This window comes from Mesoplodon mirus, assembly GCF_964341445.2.
Source record: "Mesoplodon mirus genome assembly, chromosome: 4".
Lineage (NCBI taxonomy): Eukaryota > Metazoa > Chordata > Mammalia > Artiodactyla > Ziphiidae > Mesoplodon > Mesoplodon mirus.
In genome coordinates this window covers 35,111,935-35,131,879 of record NC_138979.1, presented here as the reverse complement: position 1 = coordinate 35,131,879, position 19,945 = coordinate 35,111,935, and the positions used below count along the sequence as shown (strand labels likewise).

The 19,945-nt window shown below is 44.8% G+C and overlaps 1 protein-coding gene across 21 annotated transcripts in view; it reads right to left on the bottom strand.

Annotated features, from left to right (window-relative positions):
• Positions 1–19,945, bottom strand: part of LOC309802169 (uncharacterized protein) — a 249,174-nt gene that overhangs the window by 46,491 nt on the left and 182,738 nt on the right. For 18 of the 21 annotated variants that reach the window (XR_014293724.1, XR_014293725.1, XR_014293728.1 and 15 more), the window contains 2 exons: positions 11,598–11,955; positions 11,257–11,457 (listed from right to left, as the gene is read on the bottom strand). The gene's annotated coding sequence lies outside the window, so the exon portion shown is untranslated. The remainder of the gene's footprint in view (positions 1–11,256; positions 11,458–11,597; positions 11,956–19,945) is intronic. The other 3 variants (XR_014293726.1, XR_014293727.1, XR_014293729.1) reach the window with 1 other exon arrangement.

Here is a 19,945-nt window from a genome sequence, read left to right as displayed (position 1 = left end):
TTCACCCAGGTGGGGGTTGAGGGGTGGACCTGCAGCCACGGTGGCCTCTCTTTCGGTGGCCCGGGCTGCTCCGGACCATCCTCTGAGCTGGCCAGGGTCTTGGATACGATGTTTCTGAAGGCCGTGCAGAGAACAGAGTCATCTTCAACTGGACCGGGTCCCAGGGCGCGTGGCAGCCTGACCTTCCTGCCTCGGGTCATCCATGGGGTTCAGGTGGTTTCACTTTATGATGACGCCTCAGCTTGCAACAAAGGTGTTTAGATATGAAGTTGCAGATTCTCCTAGCCACCCCTTGCTTTTTCTGTCTGTGGCCAGAGGGAGTGGATGAGGACATACTCTCAGGCTGCCCAGCGTGGGAGGACCTTCCAGTGTTGGACACACCCGGGGGGCAGCTGGTTCCCTCTGGGGCTCCAATCCTGCTGCTGGTGGACGGGGATGTCCCAGGGCCACACTGGTCGGCTGGGCTGGGGGTGGCAGTCCTCGACTCCAGGCTGGGTGGGGGACAGGCAGGCTCACTGGTCTTCTGCCCTGCCTGCTGGTCTTCCTGCAGCTGCCCATTTTCTCCCTGGTAGAGCCATCTGGCTTTCAGGGTGGACAACTCGGGGCTTAAAGAAGCCTCAAGTTCACTGCCACTGAGGTCCCCGGAAGAGAAGGGCCTCACAGTTATGATGGAGGACCCCACCATTGGTTTCATGGAGCTCACACTGCCTGTTCCTGGGTCTTGGATCTGGTCGCAAGTCCAGCCCAGAGTCCTCACCGTGGTCACCTCCGGGTCCTCTTCACAGGGTGGCTGGAGTGGCTCCTTCTGGCCCATGTTCACCCATGGATGCCTCATGACGTCAGATAAGGTGCCTCTGTCACGGGGGTTGAGGGCAATCATTTTTTGTAATAGAGCCCTTATCTCCAAAGACAGGTAAGGTGGGATGGGGTATTGCCCTCGTAGGATTTGCTCCCGCATCTCCCGGACGTCTTCTCCCACAAAGGGCCGGCACGCAGTTACCATGCTGTAGAGAACTACACCCAGGCTCCACACGTCCAACGCAGGGCCGCTGTAGCTCTGCCCCCGCAACAGTTCCGGGGCAGCATACGGGACTGTGCCGCAGATCGTGTCCAGTATGCCACTCTCATCACACTTGTTGCTGAGGCCAAAGTCTGTCAGTTTTATATTCATGTTGGCATCCAAGAGGAGGTTCGGTAGCTTCAGGTCCCTGTGCACGATGCCCCTCTGGTGGCAGTGCTGCAGGGCGGAGACCAGCTGCTGGAACGGGCGTCGGGCCTCCGCCTCTGTCATACGGCCATGGTTCACTAGGTAGCTGAACATGTCCCCCCCACTGAGGTACTCCATCACGAGGAACATTGTCTCCTCCGTGTCAATCACCCCCAGCAGTTTTACAATATTGGGGTGATCCAGAGCCTTCATACAGCACACTTCCCGGTAAACTGCCTGGGAAGTTGAGCAGCTCTGCCGACCTTTCTTAATGATCTTCACAGCCACCTGTGTCCCGGTCAGAATGTGCCGGGCCAGCTTCACTTTAGCGAAGCTGCCTTCACCAATGGTGTGGAGGATCTCGTACTCATCAATATGAGCCTCCTTGTCAGCGGAGTTGGCTGTGAGGCCCTCCATCATGGTGGCCTGCTAACTACACTGAATGACAGCACTAACTAGCAGTGCTAAAGAAGAAAAAATTTAAAACTGAAAGAAATGATAAAGAGAGAAAAAATAAAGAAAAAGGAGAAAAAGGCAAAGAAGAAATAAAAATGAGAAAAATAAAAAAGGCTAGAGAAAAGAGGAAAAAAATCCACAAAATTGCAGAAACAAGGAAAAAACAAGCTAACTGTGGGTCCAAGGCCGTCAGGTCACCAAAAGCAGCTTCCTGGGCTCTTAAGGACCAAAAACCTTGGCCCAGCTGGGCTCTTTTATACAGTTTTTGTGAAGTACATCACAGTGGGGCACTGTGAGGTCACAGCAAGAAATGGACCCATCACCGCTGGGGATAAACCACAGTGGTTTTCTCACTTTTTCAGTTCAAGGCCCCTTTACACTTAGGAAAAAGGATCCCAAAGAAATTTTTCTGTACGTGTGTTATTAGAATTTGGTATTCACTTTGGTATAAATTAAAATCTGTAGGATACTTCAGTGGCCTTTTTATTTCTAGTTTGAAAAGATGTAATAATTTTAGAGACCTCATAATGTCTACACTTGATCTACAGATTCAACACAATCCCTTTCAAAATCCCAGCTTCTTTGCAGAAATTGACAAGCTGATCCTAAAATTCATATGGAAATATAAAGGACCCAGTATAGCCAGAACAATCTAGAGAAAGAACAAAGTGGGAGGGCTCAGACTTCTCAGTTTCAAAACTTACTACGAAACTGTAATCATCATGAGAGTGTGGTACTCGCATAGCATAGACACATAGATTGATGAAAGAGAGTTGAAAGTCTGGAGATAAATCCATGTATCTATGTCAACTGATTTTCTGCAAAGGTGCCAAGACCATTCAATGGGGAAAGAATAATCTCCTCAGCAAATGCTGCAGGACAACTGAATAGCCACATCCAAAAGAAAGAACTTGGATTCCTAGCCTACAACATATACAAAAAATTAAGTCAAAATTTATCAGAGACCTAAACTTAAGAGCTAAAACAATAAAGCTCCTGGAAGAAAATGTAGCCATAAATCTTCATGCTTTGGATTAGGAGACGGTTTCTTAGATATGACACCAAAACATAAGCTACAACAACAACAAAAATAAATTGGACCACATCAAAATTAAAAACTTTTTTTTGCTACGAAGGACATGATCAAGAAAGTGGACAGCCCACAGAATGGGAGAAAATATTTAAAAATCATATATATGAGGAGGAGCTTCAAGGTGGTGGAAGAGTAAGACGTGGAGATCACCTTCCTCCCCACAGATATATCAGAAATACATCTACATGTGGAACAACACCTACCGAGCACCTACTAAACACTGGCAGAAGACCTCAGACCTCCCAAAAGGCAAGAAACTCCCCACGTACATGGGTAGGGCAAAAGAAAAAAGAAACAAAAGAGACAAAAGAATAGGGACGGGACCTGCACCAGTGAGAGGGAGCTGTGAAGGAGGAAAGGTTTCTACATACTAGGAGGCCCCTTGGCGGACGGAGACTACGGGTGGCAGAGGGGGGAGCTTCGGAGCCACAGAGGAGAGTGCAGCAACAGGGGTGCCGAGGGCAAAGCAGAGAGATACCCGCACAGAGGATCAGTGCCAACCAGCACTCACCAGCCCGAGAGGCTTGTCTGCTCACCTGCCGGGGCGGGTGGGGGCTGGGAGCTGAGGCTCAGGCTTTGGAGGTCGAATCCCAGGGAGAGGACTGTGGTTGGCTGTGTGAACATAGCCTGAAGGGGCTAGTGCGCCACAGCTAGCCAGCAGGGAGTCCGGGGAAAAGTCTGGACCTGCCGAAGACTCAAGAGACTCTTTCTTGCCTCTTTGTTTCCTGGTGCGTGAGGAGAGGGGATTAAGAGCGCCACTTAAATGAGCTACAGAGACGGGTGTGAGCCGCGGCTATCAGCGCAGACCCCAGAGATGGGCATGAGATGCTAAGGATGCTGCTGCCGCCACCAAGAAACCGGTGAGCAAGCACAGGTCACTACCCACACTTCCCCTCCCGGGATCCTGTGCAGCCCGCCATTGCCAAGGTCCTGTGATCCAGGGACAACTTCCCCGGGAGAACACACAGCACACTTCAGGCTAGTGCAACATCACGCTGGCCTCTGCCACCACAGGCTTGCCTCGCATCCATACTCCTCCCTCCCCCCAGCCTGAGTGAGCCAGAGCCCCTGAATCAGCAGCTCCTTTAACCCTATCCTGTCTGAGTGAAGAATAGATGCCCATCGGTCACCTACACACAGAGGCGGGGCCAAATCCAAAGCGGAATCCCAGGAGCTGTGCAAACAAAGGAGAGAAAGGGAAATTTCTCCCAGCAGCCTCAGGAGCAGAGGATTAAATCTCCACAATCAACCTGATGTACCCTGCATCTGTGGAATACCTGAATAGAAAACAAATCATCCCAAATTGAGGAGGTGGACTTTCGGAGCAACTACATATATATATATATATATATATATCTCCCTTTTTCTCTTTTAGTGAGTGTATATGTGTATGTTTCTCTGTGTGATTTTGTCTGTATAGCTTTGCTTTTACCATTTGTCCTAGGGTTCTGTCTGTCCTTTTTTTTTTCTGCGGTACACGGGCTTCTCACTGTTGTGGCCTCTCCCGTTGCGGAGCACAGGCTCCGGATGTGCAGGCTCAGCGGCCATGGCTCACGGGCCCAGCCGCTCCGCGGCATATGGGATCCTCCCGGACCGGGGCATGAACCTATATCCCCTGCATCGGCAGGCGGACTCTCAACCAGTGCGCCACCAGGGAGGCCCTGTCCTTTTTTTTTTTTCAACGTAAAAAATGTTTTTTCTTAATAATTATTTTTTATATTAATAACTTTAGTTTATTTTACATTATTTTATTTTATCTTCTTCTTTCTTTTTTTTTCTCCATTTTATTCTGAGCCGTGTGGAGCACAGGCTCTTGGTGCTCCAGCCAGGCATCAGGGCTATGCCACTGAGAAGGGAGAGCCAGTTCAGGGCACTAGTCCACAAGAGACCTCCCAGCTCCACATAATATCAAATGGCAAAAATCTCCCAAAGATCTCCATCTCAATGCCAAGACCCAGCTCCACTCAACGACCAGCAAGCTACAGTGCAGGACACCCTATACCAAACAACTAGCAATACAGTAACACAACCCCATCCATTAGCACAGAGGCTGCCTAAAATCATAATAAGGCCACAAACACCCCAAAACACACCACCAGACATGGATGTGCCCACCAGAAAAGATCCAGCCTCATGCACCAGAACACAGGCATTAGTCCCATCCACCAGGAAGCCTACACAACCCATGGAACCAACTGTAGCCACTGGGGAGAGACACCAAAAACAACGGGAACTACGAACCTGCAGTCTGTGAAAAGGAGACCCCAAGCATAGTAAGTTAAGCAAAATGAGAAGACAGAGAAACACACAGCAGATGAAGGAGCAAGGCAAAAACCCACCAGACCTAACAAATAAAGAGGAAATAGGCAGTCTACCTGAAAAACAATTCAGAATAATGATAGTAAAGATGATCCAAAATCTTGTAAATAGAATGGAGAAAATACATGAAACGTTTAGCAAGGACCTAAAAGAACAAAAGAGCAAACAAACAGTGATGAACAACCCAGTAAATGAAATAAAAAATTCTCTAGAGGGGATCAGTAGCAGAATAACTAAGGCAGAAGAATGGATAAGTGACCTGGAAGATAAAATAGTGGAAATAACTACTGAAGAGCAGAATAAAGAAAAAAGAATGAAAAGAATTGAGGACAGTCTCAGAGACCTCTGGGACAGCATTAAAGGCACCAACATTCGAATTATAGGGGTCCCAGAAGAAGAAGAGAAAAAGAAAGGGACTGAGAAAATATTTGAAGGGATTATCATTGAAAACTTCCCTAATATGGGAAAGGAAATAGTTAATCAAGTCCAGAGAGCACAGAGTCCCATACAAGATAAATCCAAGGAGAAACAAGCCAAGACACATATTAATCAAACTATCAAAAATTAAATACAAAGAACAAATATTAAAAGCAGCACGGGAAAAACAAAAAATAACACATAAGGGAATCCCCATAAGGTTAACAGCTGATCTTTCAGCAGAAACTCTGCAATCCAGAAGGGAGTGGCAGGACATATTTAAAGTGATGAAAGGGAAAATCCTAAAACCAAGATTACTCTACCCAGCAAGGATCTCATTCAGATTTGACAGAGAAATTAAAAGCTTTAGAGACAAGCAAAAGCTAAGCAAATTCAGCACCACCAATCCAGCTTTACAACAAACGCTAAAGGAACTTCTCTAGGCAGGAAACACAAGAGAAGGAAAAGACCTACAATAATAAACCCAAAGCAATTACGAAAATGGTAATAGGAACATAAATATCGATAATTACCTTAAATGTAAATGGATTAAATCCTCCAACCAAAAGACAGAGACTGGCTGAATGGATACAAAAACAAGACCTGTATATATGCTGTCTACAAGAGACCCACTTCAGACCTAGGGACACATACAGACTGAAAGTGAGGGGATGGAAAAAGATATTCCATGCAAATGGAAATCAAAAGAAAGCTGGAGTAGCAATTCTCGTATCAGACAAAATAGACTTTAAAACAAAGACTATTACAAGAGACCAAGAAGGACACTACATAATGATCAAGGGATCAATCCAAGAAGATGATATAACAATTGTAAATATTTATGCCCCCAACATAGGAGCACCTCAATACATAAGGCAAATACTAACAGTCATGAAAGGCGAAATCGACAGTAACACAATCATAGTAGGGGACATTAACACCCCACTTTCACCAATGGACATATCAGCCAAAACAAAAATAAATAAGGAAACAGAAGCTTTAAATGATACATTAAACAAGATGGACTTAATTGATATTTATAGGACATTCCATCCAAAAACAACAGAATACACATTTTCCTCGGGTGCTCATGGAACATTCTCCAGGATAGATCATATCTTGGGTCACAAATCAAGCCTTGGTAAATTTAAGAAAATTGAAATTGTATCAAGTCTCTTTTCCGACCACAACGTTATGAGACTAGATATCAGTTACAGGAAAAAATCTGTAAGGAATACAAACACATGGAGGCTAAACAACACACTACTTAATAACCAAGAGAGCACTGAAGAAATCAAAGAGGAAATCAAAAAATACCTAGAAACAAATGACAATGAAAACACAATGACCCAAAACCTATGGGATGCAGCAAAAGCAGTTCTAAGAGGGAAGTTTATAGCTATACAAGCCTACCTTACGAAACAAGAAACATCTCAAATAAACAACCTAACCTTACACCTAAAGCGATTAGAGAAAGAAGAACAAAAAACACCCAAAGTTAGCAGAAGGAAAGAAATCATAAAGATCAGATCAGAAATAAATGAAACAGAAATGAAGGAAACGATAGCAAAGATCAATAAAACTAAAAGGTGGTTCTTTGAGAAGAAACAAAATTGATAAACCATTAGCCAGACTCATTAAGAAAAAATAGGGAGAAGACTCAAATCAATAGAATTAGAAATGAAAAAGGATAAATAACTGACACTGCAGAAATACAAAGGATCATGAAAGATTACTACCAGCAACTATATGACAATAAAATGGACAACCTGGAAGAAATGGACAAATTCTTAGAAATGCACAACCTTCTGAGACTAAACCAGGAAGAAATAGAAAATATGAACAGACCAATCACAAGCACTGAAATTGAAACTGTGATAAAAAATCTTCCAACAAACAAAAGCCCAGGACCAGATGGCTTCACAGGCGAATTCTATCAAACATTTAGAGAAGAGCTAACACCTATCCTTCTACAACTCTTCCAAAATATAGCAGAGGGAGGAACACTCCCAAACTCATTCTACAAGGCCAACATCACTCTGATACCAAAGCCAGACAAAGATGTGACAAAGAAAGAAAACTACAGGCCAATATCACTGATGAACATAGATCCAAAAATCCTCAACAAAATACTAGCAAACAGAATCCAACAGCGCATTGAAAGGATCATGCACTATGATGAAGTGGGGTTTATCCCAGGAATGCAAGGATTCAATATACGCAAATCAATCAACGTGATACACCAAATTAACAAATTGAAGGAGAAAAACCATATGATTAGAACAGTCCCTAACACCCTACACAAAAATAAACTCAACATGGATTAAAGACCTAAATGTAAGGCCAGACACCATCAAACTCTTAGAGGAAAACATAGGCAGAACACTCTATGACATAAATCACAGCAAGATCCTTTTTGACCCACCTCCTAGAGAAATGGAAATAAAAACAAAAATAAACAAATGGGACCTAATGAAACTTAAAAGATTTTGGACAGCAAAGGAAACCATAAACAAGATGAAAAGACAACCCTCAGAATGGGAGAAAATATTTGTAAATGAAGCAACTGACAAAGGATTAATCTCCAAAACATATAAGCAACTCACGCAGCTCAGCATCAAAAAAACAAACAACCCAATCCAAAAATGGGCAGAAGCCCTAAATAGACATTTCTCCAAAGAAGATATACAGATTGCCAACAGACACATGAAAGAATGCTCAGCACCATTAATCATTACAGAAATGCAAATCAAAACTACAATGAGATATTATCTCACACCAGTCAGAATGGCCATCATCAAAAAATCTACAAACAATAAATGCTGGATAGGGTGTGGGGAAAAGGGAACCATCTTGCACTGTTGGTGGGAATGTAAAATGATATAGTCACTGTGGAGAACAGTATGGACGTTCCTTAAAAAACTAAAAATAGAACTACCATACGACCCAGTAATCCCACGACTGGGCATATACCCTGAGAAAACCATAATTCAAAAAGAGTCATGTACCAAAATGCTCAATGCAGCTCTATTTACAATAGCCAGGACATGGAAGCAACCTAAGTATCCATCAACAGATGAATGGATAAAGAAGATGTGGCACATATATACAATGGAATATTACTCAGTCATAAAAAGGAGCAGAACTGAGTTATTTGTAGTGAGGTGGATGGACCTAGAGACTGTCATACAGAGTGAAGTAAGTCAGAAAGAGAAAAACAGATACTGTATGCTAACACATATATATGGAATCCAAAAAAAATAAAGGAATAAAGAAAATGGTCAGAAGAACCTAGGGGCAAGATGGGAATAAAGATGCAGACCTACTAGAGAATGGACTTGAGGATATGGGGAGGGGGAAGGGTAAGCTGCGACAAAGAGAGTGGCATGGACATATATATAGTACCAAACGAAAAATAGATAGATAGTGGGAAGCAGCTGCATAGCACAGGGAGATCAGCTCAGTGCTTTGTGACCACCTAGAGCGGTGGGATAGGGAGGGTGGGAGGGAGGGAGACGCAAGAGGGAAGAGATATGGGGACATATGTATATGTATAACAGATTCACTTTGTTATAAAGCAGAAAACAACACACCATTGTAAAGCCATTGTACTCCAATAAAAATGTTTAAAAAAATCATGTATATGAAAGGGAACTTGTTTCTAAAATATATAAAGAACACTCAAACTCAATAATAAAAACACAAATAAACTAATTAAAATATTGAAAAGGATCTGAATAGACATTTCTCCAATAAAGACTTACAAATGGCCAATAAGAACAGGAAAAGATACTTAGCATCATTACTCATTAGGGAAATGTTAATCACAAAGAGAGATAGTAGTAAGTGTTGATGAGGACATGGAGAAATTGGAACCTTAGTACTTTGCAAGCGGGAATGTAAAATGGTCTAGCCACTTTGGAAAACAGTCTGACAGTTCTTCAAAACGTTAAATGTATGGGTTACCATATGACCCAGTAATTCTACTCCTAGGTATGTACCGAAGAGAAACGAAAACAGGTTCACACAAAAACTTGTACATGAATGTTCACAGCAGCATTATTTATAAGAACCAAAAACTGGGAATAACTCAAATCAAACCCATAATACAACTCCAAAAATTGGAAATACCTGACAGATAGATAAACGTGGTGTATTTGTACAATGGAATATCATCTGGCCATTCAAAAGAATAAAGTAATAATATGTATTACAAGGTGATGAACCTTAAAGACATTATGGTCAGGGAGGGAAGGCAGACACAAAAGACCACATATTGTATGATTCTACTTATATGAAGTGTCTACAGTAGGTAAGTCTCTAGAGAAAAAGGTAGCTGAACAGTTATCTAGACCTGAGGGGGAGAGGCCAGGAGAGGAATTGGGAGTAGATGCTAAAGGGTAAAGGGTTTCTTTTGGGGATGGTGATAAAGTCTTAAAATTGATTGTGGTGATGGTTGCACAACTCTAAAAACCATTAAGTTGTATCTGTTAAACAGTGACTTGTACAGTATGTGAGTTATATCACAATAATGTTGTTACGAAAAAAAAAAGATTGTATGAGGGAAACTGGTCAACTAATGTAAGAAAAACAAGTAAAATGAGAGCCCAAACTCACAGCGTACCTCAGAATAAATTCTGACTTGATTCAAGTGCTCAGTGTAAAAGTAATTAAACTGGACTAGAACTATCAGGACGGGAAAGACCTTTTCAAGCATAAAACAAATTACAGGAAAAATTAATAGGTGTCATGAGTACAGAAAAATTTAAGAACTGCATGTCAAAATATTTTTTTTCCGTAATTGAACTCACCTCAACACATAGCCTTCATTTTTGCTCTGAGCAGGAAAACCCAAACTTGCCCACGGCTTATGGTTTTAAGCATAGTTATTTCTGAACCTAAGACTGGTCAATTACAGATTGGCCCTGTGCTTTCCCCTTCTGCCCAGAGGTGGTCTAAGTTTCTGGGGGAAAAGAGGAGGAAAGGAAACTTCTGGCTCTGAAGGAGGGCTGTCTGGCCCTTAGAGCTGGGCTTCCATCCTCCTTAACTTCCCTCGGGGACAGCTGATCCCCCGTAGCTAGTCCTCAGCAGTGCCGCTGCAGCACATGGTTTTGGAACCCCAGCATGCATGAGCTCACGATGTTGTTTATACTGCACTGTGCTTTTGTTCCAGTGTCCTGGACGTTGCCTGGGTCGCGCTGTGAGGATGCAGCAGCAGCAGCAGCAGCATATAATTTGTCAACACCCCAACCGTTCTGAGTCCGGCTGTGATGACAGGAGGTACCGGCCCCGCCCTAGGGCAGCACACAACCTCTGCCACCTCAGTAGTGACTATGACCGCCTGAAAGTGGCATCATCTGTCCTCTATACCACCTCTCATAATGGACAGTTCCTACTAAATTATGATTTCTCATGGTGCCATCCTCAATAGTATGTATTATACCAAATACTCTTGTTTTTGCGGTACACGGGCCTCTCACTGCCGTGGCCTCTCCCGCTGCGGAGCACAGGCTCCGGACGCGCAGGCCCAGCGGCCATGGCTCACGGGCCCAGCCTCTCCGCGGCATGAGGGATCTTCCCGGTCCGGGGCACGAACCCGTGTCCCCTGCATCGGCAGGCGGACTCTCAACCACTGCGCCACCAGGGAAGCCCAGTGTGTCCTAAATGTAAACTAGAGCGCTCCTCTTAGTGGAGAACATTGCTCACAAACAAATTCATACTCATACCAGAATATATTTCAAGTGCTTATATAAACGGAGCTTACAGTTTGTTAACAAATGTGTCATTCTTCTCTTCCTTGCCTAAATCGATCTGCTCCAGCTCATCAGGAGACTGTGTCTTTTGAGGTGCGTGCCTTGATGTGGTGCCGGAGGCTCATGGAAACACGTGGTTTGCTTGCCTCTATTGAGGTTGTGATTCCTCCACCACTTTGCTTAGTCAGCCAGGAACAATTCAGATGAGTTTCCTGTTGAATAAGGTCATAACTGTCAAGCCTTTGCTATACTGAAAGTACAGTACAGTAAAAGGCTTGATCCCAGCAAGAAGTGACACCCCACTTTCTCCCACTGTCCACCTTTTTGTTTGTTTTTCTCATTTCAGACCCACCTTTTGGAGGAACCGCTCGTCGGGGGGCTTGTGATGCATGTTGGCACACAGGCCCTTGGAGGCCCTGGTACATCAGCCTGTGGTCAGGGCTTCCAGTCTCGGAAGGTGGACGGTGTCCACACGAGGAGCTGCAAGACGGTGGCTGAGAGACGCTGCGAGCCGGGAGAGAAACCCTCTTCCTGGCGGCACTACCTGGGGCCTTCCTGTGATAGTATTGCGACCACCCCGAAGCCTTGTGCAAACCAGACCGCATGGAGCCAACCTTGTCAGGGTCTCGTCCGCAGGGCCATTCTGAACGGATGTGGTGTCTTGGGACATCAGGAGAGTAGCTGCTTTGATGTGGGTGCAACTTGGTGTCCTGTAGAGAAAAGAATAGTTGACTGAGTAGGGTGGTCGGTGGCCTACTAACGAGCACTGGGAGCCTCTCCGCAGCCTCTTTCTGTCTTGGAATTTCAGCCCCACAGACAAGGCTTCCTTGGATGGGATTGGACAGGTGTGTAAATGCCCTGAAGTTATGTGGGAAATGTAATCATATATATTTTTCTAGGGGGAGGTCCATTGCTTTGGTAAGTTTTCCCTGGGGTTCATGACACCCCAGAAGCTAGTGCCGCTGTCAGCACTGGGAGGAGCAGGTGGCCTGAAGGGCTGTGACGTCCCCTGAGGGCATCGAGAAGCCACTTGGCCCAGCTAAGAAGGGAGTCCAGGGCACTTCTGACTCCAGTGCCAAGCAGTGGCCCTAACCCAAGCCTAGCTTCTTCGCTTCCCTCTGTGATCTCAGTTTCCGCTTTTCATAAAATCATGCACTTCTTTTTGTAACTAGATCTCTAATGAGCTATGTGTTCAATGGATTTTTTTTTTTTTTTTTGCAGGAGGCTGCACAGACGCAACTCACCACTGTACGTTTGTAAAGCATCTTAATTTGTGTTCGCTAGACCTCTACAAACAAAGGTGCTGTCAATCGGGTCAAGAAGGATAAAACTTTGCAGGGGAGTCCTAATGCCACTGTGAAGATGAAGCAAAATGTAAAAGCTCTCTTCCCCATGTAGCTGGCACAAAAACATATATTTCTTTACAAAAAACCCTCTAGGTTCTACAATCAGACAGAAGTCAATGCAAAATCACCACTATTAAAATTGGGTACTGTCATTTCCCCATGGCCGGTTTTTTAATTCCAGCTCTTGTAAATGGTACGTTCCAGGACTAACATAAAATACCGTAGCAGGTGCGCCACTGCACTTGGGACCTCGTTCTGTCCTTCTAATCAGGAAATCACCAAGATCACCTGTGCACTGTCACGAGCTGCCTCTTCCTGTGATTTATAGACTAGTACAGAGTACGACATCCTGAGGGCTTGGCAAACACGGCAACTGATGACTTCTCTCAGTTTTAGGGTTGCAACAGGTGTATAAGGCATTTACATTTGAGAAGCTCTGGCCAGTAGTTCTTAAGATGTTGGCTCTAATGGCATTTTTATGGACCCTTACTAAACGTGAAAAGGAGACAATCACTCTGGACAGGCTTGTGACCCTGACTGATCCAGGCATCCTGGGGGAATGGCATCTTGTCCTCGCTCTTAGAGAACTTAGGGAAGAAAACACTGAGTAAACATGGCTGCCATTTTCACAACTACGGAAATCGACCTGTGACCAAATGAGGCATCTTGGAAATTAAAGGAGACGGAAGGTTAACCTCTTCTACTGATTTTGAAGTATATTCAAAGCGTTCTTTTAAGAGCTGTGAATGAGACTTTTCTCAGCACTATTCTCTTGCACACAAACAGAAAAGCCAAAGCCTTGTTAGACCGAATTTATGCATAAGATAGTATCCCTAAGGAGTTTTATTTTGGAAAAATTATGAGAAAGTAATCTAGCTATGAAACATGATAGCTGAAAAGAACTGTTTACAGTAAATAACTGTTTTAATGTGAACTGATTTGTCAGTAAATCCAAAGCGAATTAGCGTTAGGCTGGAAGGTACAGTTAGGATGAGGAGTAATGTAAGCCTTACTAATGTAAGGCTTGGGTCCACTCTCATATACAGTGTGATGAAATCCCAAATATTCTGTCTTTTACATGTCAACATTTTGGGATTTTACCATTTTTCCACTATTGCCCTTTATTCTGCCCGAGTTCTAATCCAGGATCCCACATTGTGTTTTGTTGCCTTGCCTCTCTAGCCTCCTCCAATCAGGGATGCTTCCTCAATTTCTTCTTGTCTTTCATGACCTTGACACTTTTGACCATGACACTGGCTAGAGGTTTTATCGAATGGCCCTCAATCTGGGGTTATCTAGTGTTTTCTCAAGATGAGAGTGAGGTTATGCATTCTTGCCCTTCTTAACGCATACTATCAGGGGGAACAATATGTCAATAAGTCCTTTTACCAGTGACTTGATCCTTGGTTCTGGTAGTTTCTGCCATGTTTCTTGTCTATTAAGTTACTATTTTTCTCTTTCTAATTAATACATGCTTATTTCAGAGACAATACTTTGACACTGCGCAAATATTCCACTGTTTCTTAAAGTATTGCCCCTTAATTTTAGCATCCACTGTGGACTGTGCCTACAACAATTATCACGAAGATGTTCTAATTGTGACCTTCTACTTTCTTCATTCCGTCTACTTTTACTAATTGGAATTCTTTGGAAGGGAAGAGTTGTTCCTTCTTCCCCATTTATTCACTTTATGTATATCCACATGGACTCCAGGGGATGCGTATATATCTATATATCTAGATATAGTTGTAGATATAGATATCTATATCTATATATAGATATATATTTAAGGGTTGAAATCCAACACTATCATTATTTTGTTGCTCAAAGCATTCTAGCTTTGGTCATTGGGAGGGTTAAAAGGTTGATTGCATATACACTAATCCTTGAATGTGTGTGCACGCACGTGCATGTGCACAAACACACACACACAATTTTTTTCCTGTATCTATGCATTCATACTGAAACCTTGAATGCCAGTCCAGCACATAGGGACGTTATTACAGTCTATACCTTTTTCTTGTTTGTAAACTTCTTTCTATGACAGCGAGAAGCCTGGCTTTCATTATCTGCAATATATTTTCTTGGTTTGACCTTATTATACCAGATAAATACCGTATGGTAACACATATTTACGGAATCTAAAAAGAAAAAAGAAAAAAATGGATCTGAAGAACCTAGGGGCAGGTTAGGAATAAAGACGCAGACTTAGAGAATGGACTTGAGGACACGGGGAGGGGGAACAGTAAGCTGGGACAAAGTGAGAGAGTGGCATGGACATAGATACACTACCAAATGTAAAATAGATATCTAGTGTGAAGCAGCCGCATAGCACAGGGAGATCAGCTCAGTGCTTTGTGACCACCTAGAGGGGTGGGATAGGGAGGGTGGGAGGGAAACGCAAGAGGGAGGAGATAACGGGGATATATGTGTACGTAGACCTGATTCAATTCCTTATAGAGCAGAAACTAACACAACATTGTAAAGCAGTTACACTCTAAGAAAGATGTTAAAAAAAAAAAAAAAGAAAACCCTTCCATGCCTTCCCATTGTCGTTAGGAGAAAGGTCAAAATTCCTGGCATAGGGACTGTGTCTGTCTTGTTCACTTTGTCCCCCAATGTCTAAAATAATGCCTTGCATATAGTAAGTGCCCAGTACCTATTTGCTGCCTGACTAAATACGTGAGTGAAAAAATAAAAGTCCCTCCGTGCTTGGGTCTCAGGCTGCCCTTCTGCCTCATTGCTGTGTCTCCCAGCCTGGTTATTGGATCTCCATCCACAATAGACTTTTCCGTACCTTCGATAGACCGTTCTGTCTCCTGACTCAGGGCCTTTGTACATACTGCTTCCTCTCTTTTCACTTAGTTATTCCTATTCATCTATTTTCAGGGAAACCTTCTAGGCCCCAAACTAAACCAGACCCTGTGCTGTATGTTTTTCAATTTCCGTATCATTCTTCTGCACAGCTCTTACCACAATCTGCCTGTCTTGCCCACGTACTGGACCATCAGTTCTATGAGAGCAAATCCACAGCTGGTGTGTTTAACAAGTAATCCCCATTACTCAGCACAGTGATTGCCCCACTGCACACTCTAAAAATATTTGTTAAATGAATGAATGAATGATTGAATAGCATAGCCCCTAGCAGATAACTGACCAGTGATGCTGTGGACGGAAAACACTGCACAATCGAAAAGTCGAGAGGTCTGTTTCATCTGACAGACATTCTGAGGACTTCAAGCTTGGGACATAGCATCGCAGATAATGCTGAGAAACTGTTCTGAAGTGGCAAGGAGGGGATTGGGGAGCCACGATATATAGGAGTTTTTGCAACAAAAGACAAGGTAGTTGGAACATCAAAAGATGACTGTTAATTAAAGAAAATCAGCTATCTCAAGTTAAGGAATTTAGCGCTTTTGTCTGTATGGGAAGATGCAAGTGTCTGGGTTTACTGAAATCATTCCTTTGATGTGCACCTCCACTATCTGGGGCCAGTGTCCTGTGCTTTCTCATCCTGAGTCTCCTTGGGGTGGTGCACCATTAGGGCGGCCATAATATGATGGCTTGATGGCTGCAACATCCTTTGTTTACTGATATGGCAGGCAACATTTCAGCTCACAATGCCAAAACCCATAGTAAAAACAACAACAAAAAATCAAACCAAGACAAAACCCAAACAGTAGTAGCACTTACTGAGCACAAACCTGTGAGGTAGACACTATTATCAACCTCATTTTACTGAGGAGGAAGCGGAAGTGTACAGAATGTTGTACAGCTCACTGCCCTGTGCAAATGCCCACCCCGGATCCATGATCTGTGCGTTGGAGGAGAGGTGGGAGGTATGCTCACACCGTGAAACAAAAGAGATGCCTCGGAACACGTTCTCAGAAGAGCCGTGGATACCGTAGTCACCTTGACCTGTCTTCCAGTGCCGTAGGCACCTTGACTCTGGCGTGAGCTCCTCCTATCCTTCAAAGGAAGAGCTTGTGCAAGAGTCATCTGTCCCTCAGGAGGCAGCAAACTGATGCTAGAATAGCTAGGAGGAACTTGATCCAAGAAATCTGCTTTATGTCAATTCTTGGTTCGCACAAAGTGAGAATTCACATTGGGAATTTTATCCTTGTTTATTAAGTACTCTCAAGCCTTTAGCCACTCCTAGAGAAAACAGAGTCATACACTTTCATACCTAGAAGAAACGGTAGAGATCATCTAACCCTAGATCCCTCTACATCAGGGGTCCTTCACATTTCAGTGCCACGGATCCCTCCGTAGTCTAGAGAAGCCTATGGCTCCCTTCTCAAACAAGGGTTTTAAATCTATAAAAATAAAACATACTTGATTACAAAGGAAGCCAATTAATTATATGGAAGTACAGTTCCTGAAGTAGTTTTCAATGTGTGATGTAGTCGTAAATTTGCTTCTCTATCAACACACTAAATTATAGGATCTGCTAGTACAACTGATTTTGAAATGGTGATGAATGTAACTGCTGTTCTGGATGCCTGCCACGATTTTCATGGCATGTGAAAACAGCTGTGATTTCTATTGGTAACAAAATCACAGGTATTGCTACTACTGATATACGTTGTGGCCTGCATTTTTACAATTGAAGGCAATACTCAATTGCCGTTAGAGCTTAGTGACAACGAGGATGTAATCCTTTTCCCATGCAAGTCCGTGGTTCCCTTGGAGAACCATGGGGCTCAGGTTAGGAACCCCTACTCTGCAGCATCCTGGTGGCAGCTCGAGCATCTTGAGTGACAGCGCACTCAGTATCTCCAAGGTGTCCAGGTCCTAGTTCAGTCTCCTATAATCATTATGAACTTTAGGGTCAGGTAAATCTAGAAGCAGTCCCAGCTCTGTTGGCATGTTAGTTATGTGACCATAGCTATTTAACCCTGTGGACATCGCTGTCTTCATTGCAAGAATGGGAACAAGATGACAATTACATTAGAAAACATGCAAATGTCTCAGAGCACAAAGAGCACATAGGTGATTTAGCAATATTTTCTTCCCTTTGGTTTCAGTGAGTTGAAATGCACCTTTTTTTTTTTTTTTTTTGCGGTACGCGGGCCTCTCACTGCTGTGGCCTCTCCCGTTGTGGAGCACGGGCTCTGGACGCGCAGGCTCAGCGACCATGGCTCACGGGCCCAGCCGCTCCGGGGCATGTGGGATCTTTCCGGACCGGGGCACAAACCCATGTCCCCTGCATCGGCAGGCGGACTCTCAACCACTGCGCCACCAGGGAAGCCCGAAATGCACCTTTTTGAAGTTTCCGCCTAATTTTGCCCTAGCTCTACTCTTTGAAGCCACACAAGTCATGGCTCCTTACATACTTGAAGACGGCTCTATCCCACCCCTATGTTGGTTGTCTACGTGGTGATTCTGTTGCTTCTCTGAGTAAAAGAAAATCTGAGCGTATGGCTGGGAGTTATCTGTGCTGCTGCCCATTCCCAGAGAGACGTGTGAGGGCCCTGAAACAGTCATCATGTTAGGATCGATTTTTCCTCTGGAAGGCACTTCCTGTAGGATCTGTCCTACCCGTCCTTACTAATACGCTCCTGGAGTATTTGTTCTTAGGTGGTTCACGGGCACGTGGTCAGAGTGCTCTGTGTCTTGCGGTGAAGGATTCCGCAGTCGGCAAGTGGCCTGTAAGCGCACGAGAGCCAATGGGACTGTGCAGGTGATGCCTCCGAGAGCATGTGCCCCCAGAGAGAGGCCTCTGGGAAGAAGACCCTGCTCCACTCACCCGTGTGTTCAAGGGCTTATTGAACCAGGGAACCAGGGAATGCCGACAAATCTAGTGTTTTGCTAGTATGATCATTTAGTATAATCATCCAGTCCCCGTGGTCCAACCCATGCATCAAAACAATGAAATTAAAAAGGAGACTTCCCTGGCGGTCCAGTGGTGGACCTCGCCTTCCAGTGCAGGGGGTGCGGGTTGGATCCCTTGTCGGGGACCAAGATCCCACGTGCCTCGCGGCCAAAAATACCAAAACATAAAACAGAAGGAATATTGTAACAAATTCAATGAAGACTTTTCAAATGGTCACACCAGAAAAATAAAATAAACCCATGCATCAGGGCCCCTTCGCACAGGGGAAGAGGGGAGCCCAACTGCTGCGTGACAGTCATGAAACTCAGCTGCACGGGGACCTTACCACACTGCGCACAGGCTGGTTCACGGGACCTTCTTATCCTTTTATGAGCCTCTCTGATGTAATTAACACAGGCCACAGGGATCCAAAGTTCCCCTCGGCCCTTCTGAAAATGTTCGGGGATGTTAGTGCAGGAAGGGATTCGACACTTTCTGCACGTCTGCCCCGCAGTGCAGCAGTTGTTGCTGCTGGGAGTCATTGTGTTAATTCTCTTAGGTCACTTCCCCTCTAGTGGTTCTGATTAACTCCAAGCACTACATGGCTACACACTTGTCTAACTGGAAAATGCACAGCCCCAAGTCTGTGCAGGGACGATGCAAAGCAGAGTGTGATACATCTCTCTAGAGCATCAAGTTTATTAACTAGAATTGGAAGAACCAAGGAGTTCTTGGAACAAGAACTCTCCCCCTCCCCCACCAACACGGAAGACAGAAGAGTGGGGGAGGGGAGACGTGCCCCAGGAATGACAGTCCAGTCTCTGAAGTCTGAAGTTTCACCCAGGTGGGGGTTGAGGGGTGGACCTGCAGCCACGGTGGCCTCTCTTTCGGTGGCCCGGGCTGCTCCAGACCATCCTCTGAGCTGGCCAGGGTCTTGGATACGATGTTTCTGAAGGCCGTGCAGAGAACAGAGTCATCTTCAACTGGACCGGGTCCCAGGGCGCGTGGCAGCCTGACCTTCCTGCCTCGGGTCATCCATGGGGTTCAGGTGGTTTCACTTTATGACGACGCCTCAGCTTGCAACAAAGGTGTTTAGATATGAAGTTGCAGATTCTCCTAGCCACCCCTTGCTTTTTCTGTCTGTGGCCAGAGGGAGTGGATGAGGACATACTCTCAGGCTGCCCAGCGTGGGAGGACCTTCCAGTGTTGGACACACCCGGGGGGCAGCTGGTTCCCTCTGGGGCTCCAATCCTGCTGCTGGTGGACGGGGATGTCCCAGGGCCACACTGGTCGGCTGGGCTGGGGGTGGCAGTCCTCGACTCCAGGCTGGGTGGGGGACAGGCAGGCTCACTGGTCTTCTGCCCTGCCTGCTGGTCTTCCTGCAGCTGCCCATTTTCTCCCTGGTAGAGCCATCTGGCTTTCAGGGTGGACAACTCGGGGCTTAAAGAAGCCTCAAGTTCACTGCCACTGAGGTCCCCGGAAGAGAAGGGCCTCACAGTTATGATGGAGGACCCCACCATTGGTTTCATGGAGCTCACA